The 19326-nt window shown below is 43.8% G+C and overlaps 1 protein-coding gene across 1 annotated transcript in view; it reads right to left on the bottom strand.

Annotated features, from left to right (window-relative positions):
* Pecam1 (platelet and endothelial cell adhesion molecule 1) overlaps positions 1–18231 on the bottom strand; it is a 76890-nt gene extending 58659 nt beyond the window's left edge. Inside the window, exon 1 of the mRNA XM_013148386.3 lies at positions 18084–18231. The gene's annotated coding sequence lies outside the window, so the exon portion shown is untranslated. The remainder of the gene's footprint in view (positions 1–18083) is intronic.
* Between the last annotated feature and the right edge of the window lie 1095 nt (positions 18232–19326).

Raw genomic sequence — 19326 nt, 5'->3', positions numbered from 1 at the left:
AGCTGAAGTGCTGCTCTCCAAGACAGCCCTGAGAAATGACCCCTAGAGAGGACTGTGTCCTCTGTGAAGACCCCAGGGAGGAAGCAGCTAGGAGGGAAGTAGGCATCTCCATCTCCTGGAGGTACCTGCTGGGCACAGGGACAGAGAGACAAATGCCTGTGCTCCCTTCCTGGGCCTGCAGAGGAGGCCGACCTTTTCACAGGTTATTCTGCAGAGTCTTCGCCTGCTAGAGGTAAGAACAGAAAACCTCTGTGTGAGAGGTGACTTTCTCTGAGTGTCATCACGTCTCCAACATGAATACTGATGTCCACCCACAGGACTGTATCTTTAAGGAACCCCCAAACTGGTATAAAAAGAGCAATGTTTCTACTCAGAACTGCATAAAATCTATGAGTGTCACAGTTTGCATTAGTGGGAACTTAATCTACTCAGGATTTCAGAGGACAACTTCCGTATTGATAAGGTCGTGAAGAATGCAATCAAGTACTCTCCAGATTCTTCTAGGAATTCGTGTATGCGTGCTAAAGTTTGGGCAGTAGACTGCTTTTTTGGGGACGAGGGGAGATTATTGAGAAAAAGAAAGCTTCTGTGTAAGAAGCTAAGAAGGGGTCAGAGGGGGTTGCCCAATAGATTCCTAGTAAAAATACAGGGCTCAGGACCGTTCTCTGGGACTTTGGACTAACCCAGTTTTTCTGTACCTCCTTTTTCACTTGTAGTTCTCAAGAATATCTGCACCGAATAAACAATATCCCAAAATAGCAAGTGCCTTAGTTACTTCCCTTGTTGCTGAGACAAAACACCCAACACCCACTACTCAAGGAAGGAGAAGTTGACTGTGGCTCATGTTTTGATCCATGCTCGGCTGCTCCAGGGCGTGGTAGCATGGCGGAGGGGCAGGTGGAAGAGAGCTGCTCGTGGCTTGGTAGAAAGAAAGCAGAGAGCATGAAGGAAATACAGGAGAGGGGGATCCAGCCCCCCAGGCCACGCCGCAGGGGCCCAAGTCCTCCTACCAGACTCCATCTCCCAACATCGTATTTACCTATAAACACAACTATCAGCCAGGCCTGGTGGGGTGCTCCTATACCCCAGCACTCTGGAGGCTGAGGCAGGAAGAGCCGTGCAAATTGAAGCCCAACCTGGGCCACCGAGCGAGCCCAAGGCCAGCGTTAACTGCACAGTGACACTCTGTCTTAAAAAAGATAATAAATACATAAATAAATAAGCACAACTATTAGCCGGGCATGGTGGCTCATGCCTGTAATCCCAGCACTCTGGAGGCTGAGGCAGGAGGATCGTTGTGAGTTCGAGACCAGCCTGGGCTACAAAGTGAGCTCAAGGCCAGCCTGAACTGCATAGTGAGACCTCGTCTCAAAAAGACAAAAAAAAAAGTGCAACCGTCTACAAATCCCCTTATTCTATTTTGATCATAATGTTTATTAGTACATGTTTGCAGTACATAAGGTTTACAGTCCTTGGGTGGAGTTGGTGCTTTTACACGGCACATTTTAATTCTTTATTTTATGCCCTTCCCACGCCCTCCTTCCCACTTCTCTCCATCTCTTGAACCTTTGAGAAAGACCTGCCTTCCTACTTCCTGTTATCTATCTTTTGCTTTGGTCTTTGTTTTGGGGGAGATTTTCACCTAAGAAAAACTGTGTAAGATTAAGCTTGTATGTCTGATTTATTTCACTTAACATTATGGTTTCAAAATGCATCTGTTTTCTTGCAAATGACTCAAGTGTACCTTTCTTTACGGCAAAGTATTTTTTTTTTTTTAACCAGGGATCAAAGTCACAACCTTGTGCTTGCCAGGCAGGCACTTATGCACTGAGCTAAATCCCCAGCCTCTTTATGGCAAAGTAAAACTGCATTGTGTGTAAACACCATGTTTTCTTTTTGTTTCTGTGAGCTTCTTGAGGGCTCAGATTACAGGGATGAACCACCACGCTCAGTTATTACCACATTTCTCTATGTATTCATCTGTTGATACACACAGGCCATTTCTAAGATTTAGCAATTAGGAATTACGCTGCTATAAACATGGGTATGGATGTATCACTGTAATATCATGCCTTTAACAATTTTGGGAAGACACATAAAAGGAGAACAGCTGGGTTCATGGAATTGCTAGTTTTATTGTTTTGTGATCTCCATACTGATTTCCACAGTGGTTGTACTAGTTTACATTTCCACAACAATCTAGAAGCCTCCCCTACCAGCACTTATTATCTGATCTCATGATGATGGTCATTCTCTCTAGGGTAAGATGGAATCTCAGTGTGGTTTAAATTTGCATTTGTCTAGTGGCCAGCAATGTTAATCATTTCTTCCTGTATTACTGGCCATTTGTACTTCTTCCCAGAAGTATCTGTTCATGTCACTTGATATTTTTTGATTGGATTTTTTTTTTTTTTTTTTTTTTTTGAGACAGGATCTCGGTTCAGACTGGCCTGGAACTCACGTTGTAGCCCATGCTGGTCTAGAATTTGCAAAGATCTTCATGCCTCAGCCTCCCAAATGCTGGAATTACAAGCATGTGCCACCATATCCAGTTTTGATTGGGTCTTTTATTTGGAGGAATCTACTTTTGCTGTGTTCTTTATATATTCTAGATACTGATCCACTGTTTGAGGAATAGCGGGCAAATTCTTTTTCTCATTCTGTAGATTTTCTTTCCACTCTGTTGGTTGTTTTGCTTTTTAATTTGATATGACCCCACTTGTTGATTCTTAATGTTACTTCTTGTGCAAAACTTGAGTTTTACCTATTTTATTTTATTTTCCATCAGTTTAAGTGTTTCTGCTTTAACATTTAGTTCTTTGATTCTTTTTAATTTTAGTTTAGTCCTCAGGGGTCTAGATTCATTTTTTTTACATGTGCACAGCCAATTTTTCCAACACCACTGATTAAAGAAGCTCTGTTTGCTACAGTGCATGCATACTCTGTTCTGTTCCATTGACCCTCAGGTCTGTTTTTGTTGCAATGCCATGCTGGTTTTTGGTTTTATTTTTGTTTTTTTAATCACTATAGGCTGGTAATATAACTTCTAATCCAGGATTGTGATGCTTCCTGCTTTGATCTTTTTACCCAGGATTGCTTTTGCTATTCTGGATCTTTCCTGGTTCAGATAAACTTTAGGATTGTTTTCTCCAGTTCTGTGAACTATTGGTATTTTTATTGGTATTGTGTTAAATCTGTATGTCAGGGCTGGGGATTTAGCTCAGTAGCTTTAGCACCTGCCCGGTAAGTGGGCAATTTCCAGTACAAAAAAAAAAAAAATCTGTTTTGGAAATATGACCATTTTGACTATATTGGTTCTTCCTATCCAGGAAAGGGTTTTTTTTTTTTTTTTTTCCATTTTCCTATGTCATCTTTGATTTCCTTTTTCAGAGTGCCGTGGTTTCCATTGTAGAGGTCTTTCCTTTCCTTGGTTAGGTTAACTCCTAAATATTTAATTTTCTTGGTGTTACTGTGAATGATATTTTTTCCTAATTTCTGACTCAGTGGGTTCATTATTAGTGTACAAGAATGCTACTGAATTTTGTGTGTTGATTATGTATTCTGCAACATTACCGAATTTGGGTTTTGTTTTGTTTTTCAGACAAGGGTCTCGCTGAACCTGAGTTCAGGTTGGCCAGAAACTCATTACATAGCCCAGGATAGCTCTGACCTCAGAGCAATCTTCCTGCCTCAGCCTCCTGAGTGCTGGGATTACAAGCAGGTGCTACCACACATGACTGAATTAGATTATTAATTTTAAGAGAATTGATGGATTTGTGGGGGGTCTTTATGTAGAGGATCGTGTCATCTGCAAATAATGATAATTTCACTTCTTCCTTTCTTATACTTACTCCGTTAGTTTTTCTTTTCAAATTGTTATTGCTAATGATTTGAGTACTAAGTCAACTAGTAGTGGTGATGGTGGACATCTTCATCTTGTTCCTGATTTTTAAAAGGAAAGTTTCAGTTTTTCTCCATTTAATATGATGGTAGTAGATTTGTCATAAATGGCTTTTTGTCAGATTGAGATAAGTCCTTTCTATACATAGCCTTTCGAGTGTATTTTTTTTTTTTTTGTCTTTTTCCTTTTTATCAGTACCAGGGATTGAACTCACGACTGCCTGCTTGCAAGGCAGGCGCTTATGCCGCTGAGCTAAATCCCCAGCCCCTTTTCAGTGTATTTTTATCATTAAATAAAGTTGGATTTTGTCAAAGCTTTTTTTTTTTTTTTTTTTTTTTTTTTTTGGTACCAGGGATCAAATTCATGACCTCACACTTGCAAGGCAGGCGCTTGTGTCACTGAGCTAAACCTCTGGCCCTGTCAAAGCATTTCTGTACATCTATTGAAATGGTCAAGTTGTTTTTTGGTTTTTGGGGTTTTTTTGTTTTTTTTTTTTTTAGTACCGGGGATCAAACTCATAACCCTGCGCTTGCCGGGGAGGGATTTTGTTCTGTTGTGCTTTGGTTTTTTTTGTTTTTTTTGTTTTTTTTTTTTTTTTTTGTGGTAATCAAGGCCTTGTGCTGCTGGGCAAGCATTCTACCACTAAGCTACATCCTCAACCCACGTTTTGGTTTTTTGAGACAAGGTTTCACTCTGTATCACAGGCTGGTCTTGAACCTGCTTGTGTACCCCAAGCTGGCCTCAAACTCACAGCAATCCTCCTGCCTTGGTCTCTTGAGTGCTGAGGGTTTGGGGGGACTGAGGGGGCTGTTCCTTTATTTTTGTTTTTTGAGACAAGGTTTTGCTGTATATTCCACATGGGCCTTGAACTGGATCGTGTGATTTTTGTCCTTGTTTCTGTTTATGTCTATATTACATTTATTGATTTGAAGATGTTGAACCATTTTTGCTTCTCTGGGACAAAACCTATTTAGTCACAGTATATGATCTTTTTGATCACTTGTATTCTGTTTGCCAGTATCTTTTTGAGAATTTTCCCATCTATACTCATTAAAGAGATTGGTCTGTAGCTCTCTTTTTTGGTTGAATCTCTGTCTGGTTTTTGAATCAGAATAAAGCTGGTTTGCAGGTCTGATTTTGGAGGACTGCTTCTCTTTCCGTTTTGTTATAGTGCTTGAGGGTATTGGTGTTAGATTTTCCCTGAAGTTTTTGTAAAATTCAGCAGTGAGTCTATCTGGACTTGGGCTTTCCTTAGTTGGTAGGTTTTTAAATACTCTTTAATTTCTTTTTTCGTTAGTTTCTTTTTGTTTTTTGAGACAGGGTCTTGCTTTGTAATTCAGGCTCACCTTGAACTCACTATGTAGCACAGGCTTGCCTCAAATTCACGTTATTCTCCTGGCTCAGCCTCCCAAGTGCTGGGGTTAAGACATGTGTCACCATATCCAGCTAGTACTTATTTTATGAAGTTGGGTGTGCTGTTGTTTGGTGCATATATGTTAATAAGTGTTATCTCTTCCTATTGGATTGTTCCTTTAACCAATGTGTAGGGACTTTCTTTGCTTGTTTTGATCAGTTTGGGGTTAAATTTTATTTTATTTGAATATAGGATAGCTACACCTGCTTTTTAAGGTTCCTGTTGTATGTTATATTGTTTTCCAAACTTTGATTTTTGATTTTTGTGTATGAGTTTCTTTTTGGTTTAAACGTGTTTCTTGTATATAGTAAACCATTGGTTTTGTTTCTTGGCCCATTTTGCCAGTCTGTGTTTTTTGATTGGAGAGTTGAGACCATTCACATTGGGAGGTATTACTCTTAGGTACTGAGCTATTCCTGTCAGTCCTTGTTTGCCTGTTGTTGATTCTCTACTTTCCCATTCTTCTGGCCTTTAATGCTTGTGTTGGGAAATCTGGTGTAATATTAATGTATTTATCTTTAGATGTGATTACTTTTCTCTGACCGCTTTTAAAGATTCTTTTCTTATGTCGGGCTTCTGAGACTTTGATAATAATGTGTCCTGGAGAACTTTGTTTCTGCCTCCCTAATCTGTATGTTAAATTCTTTTCCTTTACTTGGAAAGTTTTCTGCAATTATTTTAGTTAATAGGTTTCTATTACATTCATGCTGTCTTCTGATTTTCCACTAGTTCTAATTAATATTAGTTTAGTCTGCTTTGTATCACCTGTGAGCTCTTGGACCCATTTTTCATGGTTTTTGTTTGGTGGGTTGATTTTTTTGGTTTTTCGATTTGTTTTCTGAGACAAGGTCTAGCTATGTCTTCCCCAGTGCTGGAATTACAGGTGTGCACCACCACACCAGCTTTCATGCTCTTTTGTCTTGTTGTTTTTACGGTATCTCTCTCATTAACTGATCACTGACAATAGTCCTGGCTTCTGGATCTGCCACTCCTTGCTGACATTGGTCAATTAGTCACTTCTGTTGCTGGCACTTTTTTTTTGACAAAGTCTCACTGTGTAGTCCTTTAGCTGACCTTAAACTCCCTATGTAGCCCAACTGAGCGTGAACTCATGGCAATCCTGACTCAGCCTCCCATGTGCTACTATTACAGGCATGCAGTGCACCTGGCATGTTGTCTGTACTTTTAGATTGTTTGGTTTTTGGTACCAGGGATCAAACCCAGGACCTTACCCTTGACAAGCAGGCACTTAAGCCGCTGAGCTAAATTTCTGGCCCTTGTCCATACCTTTGACAGAACTTTTTTTTTTTTTTGGTACCAGGGATCGAACTCACAACTGCACACTTGCAAGGCAGGTGCTTATGCCGCTGAGCTAAATCTCCGACCCTTTTGATAGAATTTTTAACCTCCTAATGTCTATTTGGAGCCTTTCATGGATTCTAATTCTTTTCTATGCTGCTCATTCATGCTTTGTATCATTTCACTTAGCTCTGCTGCATTTTTAATAGTGCCTCCTGTAGATTCACTGGTCATTCTATTTGGCTCAATATCTTATTACTTGTATCTTCTGTGAGCCTGTGGAATGCCTTTTTGATCTGTTTTGTTACCTCACTGGATATAACTTTGAATAATTTAGCTTCCTTTCCTTTGATGCTCTATGGATCGGTTTTAGGGGTGTTGGGAGTTTTTAGAGGTATTTTGCTAATTCGTCTTCTCATGTTTCTGTTTGTTTTTACGTTGAGGCTTGTGGGTTGGTTATAGTAGGAAGCTTAGTTTCTAGTACAGAGATCACTTTAGTTGGTGTCTACTTTTCAGTGGTGTCCTCTGGATGTGGCTGTTGGCCTTTGACTCTGTTTCAGGATCCAACCATTTCTGTTTACTTGGAATGGGAGACTATAGGCCCAGCACCCAGTTCTCTAGGAATGGGTCAACGTTGTTAATGAACCCAGGGAAACCCAAATACTGGCACCCCAAGAGAACCAATTAATAGCAACAACTATGTTACCGTGTTTAAATAAAATCAGGGCCAGAGATATAGCTCAGCAGCATAGCACCTGCCTGGCAAGCACAAGGTCATGAGTTTGATTCCCAGTACCAAAGAAAAAAAAGTAATAAAATCAGCATCAATTACAATTTCAAATCCAAACTTAACATTGACAAAACCTAAGAATCAACGATGTATCATCCTTTCTCCGTGTGGTGACATATACCTGTAATCCCAGCACTTGGGAGGCTGAAGCAGGAGGATTACCATGAGGTAGAGGTCAGCCTCAGCTACATAATGAGTTCAAGGTTAGGCTGAATTACATAGGGAGACCCTGTCTCAAAACAAAACAAAGCAAAACAATGTATCACCCTTAACTATAGAAAAGAGATCTAGAATTATAGTATAAACACTAGAACAAACTAATATTGACCAATAGTAAATATCTACTAACTAGAATAACTGTACCTCTCCTAACAGTAGAGTGGTATTCAGTAGCATAAAGTTAACTAGCTGTGTAGACATTCATGGAGTTAAGTAGTTATACAAGAAAAAGCAGGGGCTGGGGATTTAGCTCAGCGGCATAAGCGCCTGCCTTGCAAGCAGGTAGTTGTGAGTTTGATCCCCGGTACCGGTAAAAATGAAAAAGACAAAAAAAAAAAAAAAAAAGAAAAGAAAGAAAAAGCAGACTGGAGAAATTTTTTTTTTAAAAAAGCAAAAATTGAGAAATTAACCAATGCGGAGTAGGGGATCGTACTGAGGAGTAAATTGCTTTTTTGTTTTGTTTGGTTTTTATTTTTATTTATTTATTTTTTTTGGTACTGGGGATCAAACTCACAACCCCACATTTGCCAGGCAGGCACTTACACCGCTGAGCTAAATCCCCAGCCCTGAGAAGTAAACTGAAATTAGTAATGTTAAAGAACAGTCACAGGAAAGAAAACATAAGAAAAAGAAGAAAAATAATCAAAACACAGAATACAAAAGCCAGAATGAGTGTCTTTTGAACGAGTGGTTTCTTTCCAAGATCTGCAGTCTTGGGGCTCAGTCAGCCACGGTTTCCTCTGCCTAGGTCTAGGATTCTATGGGTTTTAAAGCTGCCTTCCCTGCACCAGAGGCCTGTCTGTCCCTGCACCCCAGACAGCGGTTACTGTCCAGGTCAAGGTGTGTCCTCGCCCCTGTGGGAGACCGGAAAGACTTTCAGTCCCCTGGCCTCCGCTGGACATAGGCTTTAGGGGAGGGCGTCTGGAGTGCTCTGTGAACAGCCACAGGTCCAGCTGCTGCCTTCTCCCCGCAAGTGTCGTCCCCACCCAGGGTCAGGTCTCGTGGACAGACCTCAGCCTTGCTGCCCCAGGCCTAGGGAAAGCAATAGAGCAAGTTTGGAGCTGGTGGACGGTCTTGCCCTTGCCAGGGGAGAGGTGCCCCGGGTCTGGGATGAGCCTGCCTTCTTCACGCTTTTTATATCACACTTCTGAGTGAAGCTAGGAATCTTCATGAGATGCGTTAGATGCCTTGGTAAACTCCGTAAGTACCAGCGTGGCTGTTCTTGCTATGACCACAGCAGACTAATAATTAGTCCTGGAATATTTTTGGTCTCTACCGTCTCCTTTTTCATCAGGATGAAATGAACTTTACTGAAACAAGAGGGCACTCTGTCTGTTTCATCGTAAGTTCAAAAGGAAATTTATCCTGAAAGTGACATCTTCTGGGGGTAAAGTGGTCATGGTTTATCTAGAGATCGGCAAAAATGAATGTTAGGTACAGAGTGACACTGGAGGAAAGTACAGGCAGTTTCCAGCTAATCATTAAGTTAATGGGGTTTTTTTCTTTTTTTTTAAATGGCAACTCACAACTGCTTACTTATAAGGCAGGTGTTTATGGAACTTTAAATGGAACTCACAACTGCTTACTTATAAGGCAGGCGCTTATGCCACTGAGCTAAATCCCCAGCCCCTAATCACTAAGTTTTAATCCATAAACTTGTCTCTAAATTGATCACTGAGCAAATGTACTCTAAAGCAATCTGACAAGTGCTGATTAGGTTCTCTAGCTGGCCACCTAAAGCCAGGATAAAATTGAAACTGAACTATTAGCAGCAGAGCTCAAGCCTCTTCCAGACCCTAGTTTTGAACCTCTAATCCCAGGGGTGGGAGCCAAAAGATGTCCTGGAGACTCTCTTCCAGGAAGCTGCCTGTGTACAGGGGTTGCTTTTATATTCAAAGACATAATTTAAAGGAGCCTCCCCACACACACACTTTTTGGGTAGGGGGAATTGAACCCAGGACCTTCCAACTGAGTTATATTCCCCTGGTCCATTTTTTTTTTACTTAAAAATAATGTTTTTTAGAAGACAGGCTAGATTCAGGGTGACTTGACTATGTAACCCAGGTTGACCTTGATTTTGCTACACATTTCCTGCCTCAGCCTGCTGTGTGCTGGGATTACAGGCATGTGCCACCATGGCCAGCTTTTATTTTTTTATTTTGAGACAAGGTTTTCCTAACTTTCCAATCACCTGGGTAAATTGGAACTTGCAATCCTCCTGCCTCAGGCTCCCAGAGTGCCGGGATTACAGGCACAAAGCACCATGTCGGGTCTAAAAGCACCTTTAACGGAACCTCGTCCCCTCTTGTGGGTGACTTCCTAGCCCTCATGCTTGCCCATGTAAGTGCCTAGGAACCCTCACCTCTGAAACGGCCAAAACCTTGGTGGTTGCACAGAAAATGGTGGCAGTTGTTTCTCCAAGCCCTGTGTCTAAGCCCCGGAGCTTCTGGGCTGTAGAAATCCGTCCTTCTCTTAAAAGGTTAGTATGAGGGGTGGGGGAGAAGCAGCAGGAAACACAGAATCAGATGGGAACCCTGGCCGGCGGCTGGTGTTCATGCCATCCCTCTGGTCTGCCCACCTCTCATGAGGGCACTGGGAATGTAAGAGAAAAGCACCTTCACATATCTGAACTGGTACTAACCAGGCCGGTTCTTGGCCACTGTGTACGTGGCTCTGCCCCAGGCCTACTGGTTGTCAGGGACCAGCAGAACAGGTGTCCTTTGCTTATCATGGTCAGCTGTCACCTGGGCTTGACCAGGATCCAGGCCAGGGCGACTGCAGGGGGAGCGAACCCTGCCATCCCTACTTTGGGAGGAAGTGTAACTCCTGCCCCAGGGGATCCTGCTGCCCAGTTTTATGGGCCAAGCAGGTGGGTGGCAGAATTGTGGGAACAAACTTGTCCCCATCCAAGGTCCAGCCTGAAAGCCAGAAAATGTCCTGAGCTTTGGAGAAAGGAAGAAGGCAGACAATTTCAAAACTAAGACCTCAGAGGCCTTAAAATCTCCTAGGAAAGGTGATTTGTTCAGCATGTAAAAACTTTTTGTTATGTTGTAAACGTTCCCTTAAAGACCCTTTCTAATGAGTCACAGGTTTACACTCTGCAAAGTGCAATAAATTCTTCTTGGGGAAAACAAAAATTATGAAGGGTGCAGACTCTGCAGTTGGAGTTGAAGGGAGAGTGGAGGAAAACGAGGCTGAGCCAGGCTGTTAACAACTTTGCTTAATTGTTTTTAGCTTTTGAACCTGAATCCACAGTTGCTGGGTACAGTTATCCAGATATTCAGAGCAGGGAGCTCTCGGGTCGCGCATGCACACAGCAGAAACAATTCCCCACCCTTCCCTGGCAAGCCTAATGTGCAGGTATCAGTGGGCCCAGGAGATGGTTTTATTTATTTATTGGTACCGGAGATCAAACTCACGACCACGTGCTTGCAAGGCAGGCGCTTATGCTGCTGAGCTAAATCCCCAGCCCTGATAGTTTTGCTTTTTAAGGAGTGCTACAAATATCCCACAGCACAGCTTCCTTAGCATGAGTCAGTCCTGCTCTGGCTGCACTAGCATCTTGGAGAGGACTGAGGAATGGCTTGATGTGAGCCAAATCTTTGTCCCTGACAGCAGATGGCCTCTCATGAGGCCAATGCAAGTTTCAATCTAATGAAATTCTGCAAGGGTATGGGCAACTTGAAATGTCATTTAATTTACCTTTAATTTAATTTCTCAAATTAACAAATATCAAGAAAAACGGAAAATTTCTGAGGCGGACCCAGAAGTTTCGTGGGCATCTTCAATGAAAACAAGGCATGGCCCGGTGCATTCTTTGAGGTTATCTGAGTCTCTGGGGTGGCTCTGCCTTTCACTGTCTTTGAAATACTTCTTATCTTCCTGGCTTGCAGAGTTCCGGTAGTAAAACAAACGATTCATGCTCAGGAAATGCAAATCGCGTCAGGCGGGAGGGTGCAGCCCATCTCTGCCCTGATGCTACTGAGGAATTCTGCATCTGTTAAACAAATTCACTTCAGCATCCCTGATGGCAGATGCCCTTTACCTGTGGTCAATCCATGGACCCACATTCCATCAGTGAACCTCCAATCTCAGATATGCGCCTTGATTTCTCCTCTAACCAGTTATATCTCCCGGGCTCCCTCAGCAAGTGATCAGTTAAAGTAAAATATTTCAGCTATCTTCATTTTTTTTTTTTTTTTTTGGTCTTTTTCCTTTTTATCGGTACTGGGAATCGAACTCAGGACTGCCTGCTTGCAAGGCAGGCGCTTATGCCGCTGAGCTAAATCCCCAGCCCCAGCTATCTTCATTTTATGTTGTAAGAGTTATGATTTTACTCTTAAAATCACCTTTTAACCCAAGACTCTCCCCCGAGGCTTTCCCTTCAGTAACCATAGCTAATGATTTTTGAGTGCTCACGGCGCTTCTCGTGAGAAGTTTCACTTAATCTTATGAGTCAGATACTATTTTTTTTTTTTTGGTGCTGGGGATCGAACTCATGACCTCGCGTTTGCCAAGCAGGGACTTATGCCCCTGAGCTAAACCCCCAGCCCAAGTCAGATACTATTATCCCCTTTGTTTTCTCCTAGCAAGGGAAGGGGGCTCTCCGAGAGGTTTGCACCCTTGCCCAAGTCCTTGAGTGGTGATGTCATTCGGACGCAGCTGCCTGACACCGCTCCTGGGCCTTCCCTCCTCACAGAGGGTGGAAGAAAAATATTCCAGGACATCTTGAAATGCCCATGAGTATAAAAATCTTTGGCCGAGAACAAAACAGAACTGGCCAAGATCTGAAAAAAAAGGCTAAATCCACAGAATATGAAATATTTATTCGCCAAGGTTATTCGAGGATGTAATCCTTCATTTTGTTCCATACAGCTGTCTGAACGCTTCCTGTCCCCTCACGGCTATGTTACCTGATTAAACAGAGTTAAAATAGATTATAAAAATAAAAAGGCATCTAAGTTGGGATATGGGAATATGCACAGGAAACGGTGCCTCAGGGCAGAACGAGGTTCGTATGATTTAGGACGAAGCCAGGAGCCTGTATAAACATCGCTAATACTGAGGGAGGATGGGATGAACAAGCTGGGTCTCGGGGTGTCCCTCAAGATGTCAAGGACCTGCGTTAGAACTGTTTGAAAATGGATCAGTTGCCTGGAGAAATAAACCTAACATGGGCAAGAGACAGCTACACACACACACACACACACACACACACACACACTGCACATGAATCTTCACAGCAGTTGTCTATGTAATTCCAGATTTCCTGGTGACCCAGAATCAGCCTTCCTGTCCTTCGGTTATCATCCTATCGGATGATAAATGATGTCACATCCATACCGTGGAATATTACTCAGTAATGAAAAGAACGCACTATGGGTACACACAACTTGGATGAGTGTCCAGAAATTATACTGAGTTAAAGAAGCCAATCCCTCCAAATACAGTTCTGTCTATAAAACATGTTTTAAAGAATCAACATTACTGAATGGAGGACAGATGACTGGTTGACCATTTGTATTTCAAAACTTCAAAATCTGAAATGCTCACAAATCAGAAACTTTGGAGTACAGACACTGTGCCACAGTGGAAAATTCACATCAGGAAACTTTGTTTGATGCACAAAAATATTTAAACTATTGTACAAAATTACCTGTAAGATACGCATAACAAAGCACATTCAATAAGTGAATTTTATGTTTAGACTTGGGTTCCATCTCCAAAATGTCTCAGCTATATATGTGCATGTATTTGAATTTAAAAAAAAAAAAGAAAGAAAGCTACAAAAAGAGCTCAAAATACCTCTAGTTAGAGGTATTTCAGAAAAGAATACCCAACCTGTTAGGGGCATTTGTGCAGAGGTTGGGGCGGGGCTGTGGGAAAGACCTGGGGGCAGGCGGGCATGGTGGCTCACATCTGTAACCCCAGCACTCAGGAGACTGAGGCAGGAGGATAAACTGTGAATTCAAGGTCAGCCTGAGCTACAAAGTGAGTTTAAAGCCAGCCTGAACCACATAGTGAAACCCTGTCTCAAAAAGACAGAGACAGAGACAGAGAGAGAGAGACAGAGACAGAGACAGAGACAGAGACAGAGACAGAGAGACAGAGAGAAAGACAGAGAAATGGGTAAAAAAGACGTGGTATTTCTATACAATGGAATACTACTCAGCCATAAAGAATGATAAACTGGACAGTTTTATAGGTAAATGGATGCACCTTGACAATATACCTATTAGTGAAATAAGACACACATGTGTAAACATTGTATTGTTTCATTACTATGACAAACTGAAAGAAAAAACATATCTATGTCTATAAAAAACATTTAAGATAGTTAAAAAAGAAGCAGCATAATGGCCTCCTGTGTCTTCCACATGGCCTGCTCAGAAGCGAATTCAGTGCCTCCCTTCACTGAACACCTCCGTGGTTCTGCCTTCCTCCTACACCTTGTCCAGTCTTTGTCCCAGAGAGAATGACCTCAGCCAAAGCAATGACTCAGGCCACACCCGCCTTTACTTTAACCCACTGTGAGCCATTTTGAGCTGACTTTGGATGTCTTAAGAAATTTTTGATGTGCTATAAGATTTAGGCTTTTCAGCTGTGCGTAGTGGCTCACACCTGTAATCCCAACACTTGGGAGGCTGAGGCAGGAGGATCATTGCGAGTTCGAGACCAGCCTGGGCTACAAAATGAACTCAAAGCCAGCTTGAACAACACAGTGAGGCCCTGTCTCAAAAGTCCAAAAAAAAAAAAAAAAAGATTTAGGCTTTTCACATGTGGCTATCCAGTTGTTCCAGTACATTTATTAAGGGTACAATGTTTTCTCCACTTAATTGTTTTTGCATCTGTGCCAGAAATCAAATGTCTGTTATGTGGGTATCTATTTTGGGACTTTATATTGGTACTGTGGTGGTTTGTCTATTTTGATATCAATGCTGTTTTGTCACGACTGACGTAACTTTGTGACAAATCGTGGGACTGGGGAGGGCTGGAGCTCTAACTTTGCTCCTTTATCAAAGTTGTTTAGACTCTTCTGAGTCTTTTGTATTTCTACAAAAATGCAAGAATAAAAATGTTAATTTTTATGAGAAATGATGCTGGCATTTTGATAAGGGATTGTGTTTTTTGATCTTCATTTTCTTCTATTTGTTTTTTGTTTTAGTCTGCCTTTTATTTAATTTCTTAAGGAGAGATATGAGGATATTTTCTTGGCAGGCAGGCACTTGTGCCGCTGAGCTAAACCTCTGGCCCTATGAGGATATTTTCTGTCTTCTTTTCTAATAAATGTACTTGATGTTAAAAAAATAAATAAATAAAGGCTCCCCTCCCTGGTAAGCAGCTGCAGTGTGGCAGACTGCGGCCCTGAGTCAGTGTCTCCTGAGATCCGCCATGTTGGAACTTAGGACGCTGGGAAACCAAGCAAGCAGCTCCCCTCCCTGCTAAGCAATAGTGAACCTCCTGGTGCACGGCCTAGAGTCAAACATCCCACTTCCCCTACCCCCCTTCCCCTGTCCCCCGTTAGCAAATGGGAACCAGAAATCTGAACATCTCCTGGGAGGTTGACCATAGCAAATAAGGGGGATTTCCTTCTACCATCTCTTTGAAGGCAAATATTTTTATTACTGTTTTGCTTTATTCTGATTAATGGTACTGCTCTATTCAATGTTCTGTTTTGATAAGTTCTATAAGGTTCTGTATTTCATTTTATTTTGATATATGTGATTGAGAGAACAACTATTGTAAAGATAACAAAATATACTGTGATACTTATTACTGTTATCCTGGTAACCTGCTGTGAAGTTCTGTACCAGTTTCACTATGCAGTCTCAGTTGGCTTTATTCTGTCTTGTTCTGTTGTATTTTACTACTTTCAAAATAAAAAAATAAACATGAAAGAAAGAAAGAAAACAAAACAAAACAGGACTGTTCATGCCACTACTTAGAATGTGTAGAACTTAGGCCTTCTCCAGGGCGGGAAAGGAGCAGACATGTTCAAAATCAAGGGAAGTCCTAGCCACAAAGCAAACAAGACCATTCTGCACCTAAGAAAGCTCACAGGCGTCCAAGACAGAAAATCCTTCTAGAAGCATCAGGATGCCCAGCTCCTGACTGAAACGCTTTCCTGAGCGAGGCCAAGGCCAGCTGCACCCACAATTCTTCTACTGAAATTGTTAAAGGGGGTGTTTCCCTGACCCCCACAGAGTGCAATCTACAGAGGGATCCCTTACGTCTGGAGGATTCCAAGGCCCTGGGGTTGGCCATGACTCTTGGAATGACCAGTGGGGCCTGCCAGGCCTGGGCCTGCCTCAGGACATCCTAGCCAGGTCTCCCATCTTCCCTGGGTCCCAGGACCCTACACTGGTACGTGGATGCTGGGCCCAGGGCCTGGCTGCCTCTCAGGAGCGGCCTGAGGGTTCCATCAACCCTGGCAGAGCCAGCTCTGACCCAGCCTCCGGCTGGCCACATCTGAATCTCCCGTGAACACAGCAGGGACCGGTGCTACGGCAGGTGTCCGGCCCTCCGTGTGTCCTCACCCCCCTGTGTCGGGATCTCATGCACTGACCCCTCCTGCTCTGCACCCCTCTCCTACTCACATCCTGCCTCCATCTGCCTGGGTCCGCTCCAAGAACAAGCTGGTGGCACACAGCGGAAGGGGACACAAAGGGACTTTGGTTTCAGTTATCTGGCACCTAACACAATACTCACTACCTGCCACTGCCTGTGGATAATTTGTTTAATTTGTCCTTTTCTCATAGGTACATTTTTAAACCCCTACTCAGAGGGCCCGAAGGAAGGGGAAAAGCAGGGGCGCTGTCCAGCCCTGGGCCCGCATTGTTCTCCCTGACTCATTGTGCAGCCTCTCCGCTGACCCCAGGGCCCAGGAGCCCCAGGGAATCCAGTGCGATTGTTTTTCCCAAGCCCGGGCTCTTCAGGTGTGAGCTGCGGTTCTGGGCGCGTAGGTTACTGTAGCATTTCTGCAGCTGGACAGAGGAAGAGGAAGGAACTTGTGACCCGTGGGCCTGTGGCATCAACAATGCGCCCCAGCAGCTCCAGCAGGAGAGGAAGAGAGCTCAGTTTCCATAGCGATAAATCACCAGGAAGGGACTGAGCAGCCAGAGAAGCATACTAGGATATTCTTTTCCTGGGCTCCAGCACACACATCCCCAGGCCCAGAGCTGGCCGGGGCTGGGCCCCCGCAGGCCAGGCCTTCAGATCTGCAGGTTTCGCACGCCCAGCTGCCCAGGGACCCGAGCGGCCCTGTCACACGTGAGCACTCACCCTCTCACTCCGCCCGACCCCCAAGTGGCTCCTCTCTGCTCTCTTGCACTCTGGCCCTGCCATGCTGCGTCCATCCCAGTGCACCCCTGGACAATGCAGGAAACGGGCCTTGTTGGGAGGGACTCATGCCACAGCCACTCGCCACCTGCCAAATAACCAGAGTGGCTCCAAGAAGCCTCTGAGGGTCTGCCCAGTTCTCGAACTTGCCCTCATGAAAACTTCGTTCATTTGTTACTTTTAACGCTCTGGAATGTCACCTGTCACAGCTCTCAGACCTCTAACCTTTGCACATGCTGTTCCCCTCTGCATAGAACACTCTTCCCTGCGTCTTTGGACAGCTAACTCCACAAGGACACTGCCTGCTTCCTCCTCCTGGAAGCTCTACTGCCTTCCTTTCTGGGATCCACAGAACTTGCCCACCATGCCATGCAGCTTAGCTGAAAAGGTTCCTCTAGGTGGGAAGAGAAAAGGTTTGAGGGCTGGGTGAGCTATGTGAACTTGAGAGGCTTAAACTCCCTGAGCCTGAGTTTCCTCACAGACAAAATGCAAGGAATAAGAATATGTACCTCATAATGCGTTTATAGCATTAGACAGATTTTTTTTTCAGAAAGGGTCTCACTTTGTAGTTCAAACTGGCCTTGAATTCACTATGTACCCCAAGCTGGCTTCATACTGGTGGTGCTCCTCCTGCCTCAGCCTCCCAAGTACTGGGATTACAGATGTCCACCACCACACCTGGCAGGCATACATAGGTCTTAATACATATAAAGCACTTAGAAAAGGCTGACTGCCTTCCTCAAGCAGGAGTCATCTTTCACCAGGGTCCCTAGAGTGAGTTGTTCAGCCTTAGTGTTGTACAAGGCATGAATCTGAAGCCACAGTGGTCATTTTGCAGCCAGCAGGTGCAGCATTGAGCGCCTTACGCTGCAAGATTTCCTCCAGTTAAGTCACTCCAGGACAGGACCCAGCAGCCAGGGACCAGGACTCTTCCAGTGCAGCTGGAGAAGTGCTTAGACATCGCCTCCCAGTGCCTCCCCTCCTCTCCCTTCCCTCCCGATCCGCCGGGGCTGGGCCGGGGAGGCCCCCCTTTGCAGGGCCAGGCCACGGCTGGCAGCCTCACCACAACCAGGTGGCCCTGGTGGTAAACAAACACCAAGAGATTTAGATAATCCACGTACCTGCTACCAGGAGATCGCTCTGATTACAACAGACAAACGCAGCCTCGGACAGCCAGTTCCTCTGTAGTTTTGCTTGAAAAAATGAAACCAAACTCTTCATGCAAATAGTTAGGTCCTAACTAAATTATGTAACATCCAATTCTCTCTACTTAAAAACGCAGCTTTCCTACATCTATAGAGACACGGTGCAGACCGATGTCATCTGACACTCAGGAGGAAGTGGGGATCCCTCGCCAATGTACAAGGGGCACCACCTGGGATGGTGAACCCGTCTCAGATGGGACAGTGGCGGTGGCTGCGCAGGTGGGTAACTTTATAGGGCACAGGATCCCCAGATTTAGTAAATAAAAATCCAAGACTTTAGGTTACATTTGAATTTCAGGTGAGCAAGAAATGGTCGTTTTAATGTTTGTTTGTTTGTTTGTTTATTTGTTTGTTTTTGAGACAGGGTCTTGCTATGCAGTTCAGGCTGGCCTTGAGCTCACTTTGTAGCCCAGGCTGGTCTCAAACTCACAAGGATCCTCCTGCCTCAGCCTCCCGAGTGCTGGGATTACAGGCATGAGCTACCATGCCCGGCTGAAATGGTTGTTTTAATATAAGTCTGTTCTAGATGTGGACCGAGAAATCACATGCAATATACTTACACTATAAAATCATGAAACCTGCTCCAAGCAACCTGGGCATAGGACACCTGTCACCTCAGCACGTATGAGGATCAAAAGTTCAAAACTAAAACTGGGTGTGCTGGTGCATGCCTGTAATCCCAGCACTCAGGAGGCTGAAGCAAGAGGATTTTTGCAAATCTGAGACCAGACTGGGTTACAAAGTGAGCTCCTGGCCAGCCTGAACTGCATAGTAAAACCCTGTATCAAAAACAAAAGAAGAAGAAGAAGAAGAAGAAGAAGAAGAAGAAGAAGAAGAAGAAGAAGAAGAAGAAGAAGAAGAAGAAGAAGAAGAAGAAGAAGTTACTGATGGTGAAAAGGCAGAACTTCAGCCCACTCTGATTTATGAACAATTCCAAAGTAGCAGCTGATGGCATTTTTCACATCAGGGGATCATGATATCAGGAGTAGTTTTTTTTGAAACAGCGTCTTACTGTACAGTGCAGACTGGCCTTGAACTCACTAATTATGTAGTTCAGGCTGACTCTAACTCACGGCAATCCTCCTGCCTCAGCCTTCTGAGTGCTAGGACTACAGGAATGTGCCACCACGCGGAGGTAGGAATGGCTTTTTGTAGGAGT

Source organism: Cavia porcellus, unplaced genomic scaffold, assembly GCF_034190915.1.
Source record: "Cavia porcellus strain 051 isolate PalLab524CR breed Dunkin Hartley unplaced genomic scaffold, mCavPor4.1 scaffold_32, whole genome shotgun sequence".
NCBI classification, from domain to species: domain Eukaryota; kingdom Metazoa; phylum Chordata; class Mammalia; order Rodentia; family Caviidae; genus Cavia; species Cavia porcellus.
Note: the sequence above shows the minus strand (reverse complement) of the source record. Positions and strands in the feature narration are given on the sequence as shown.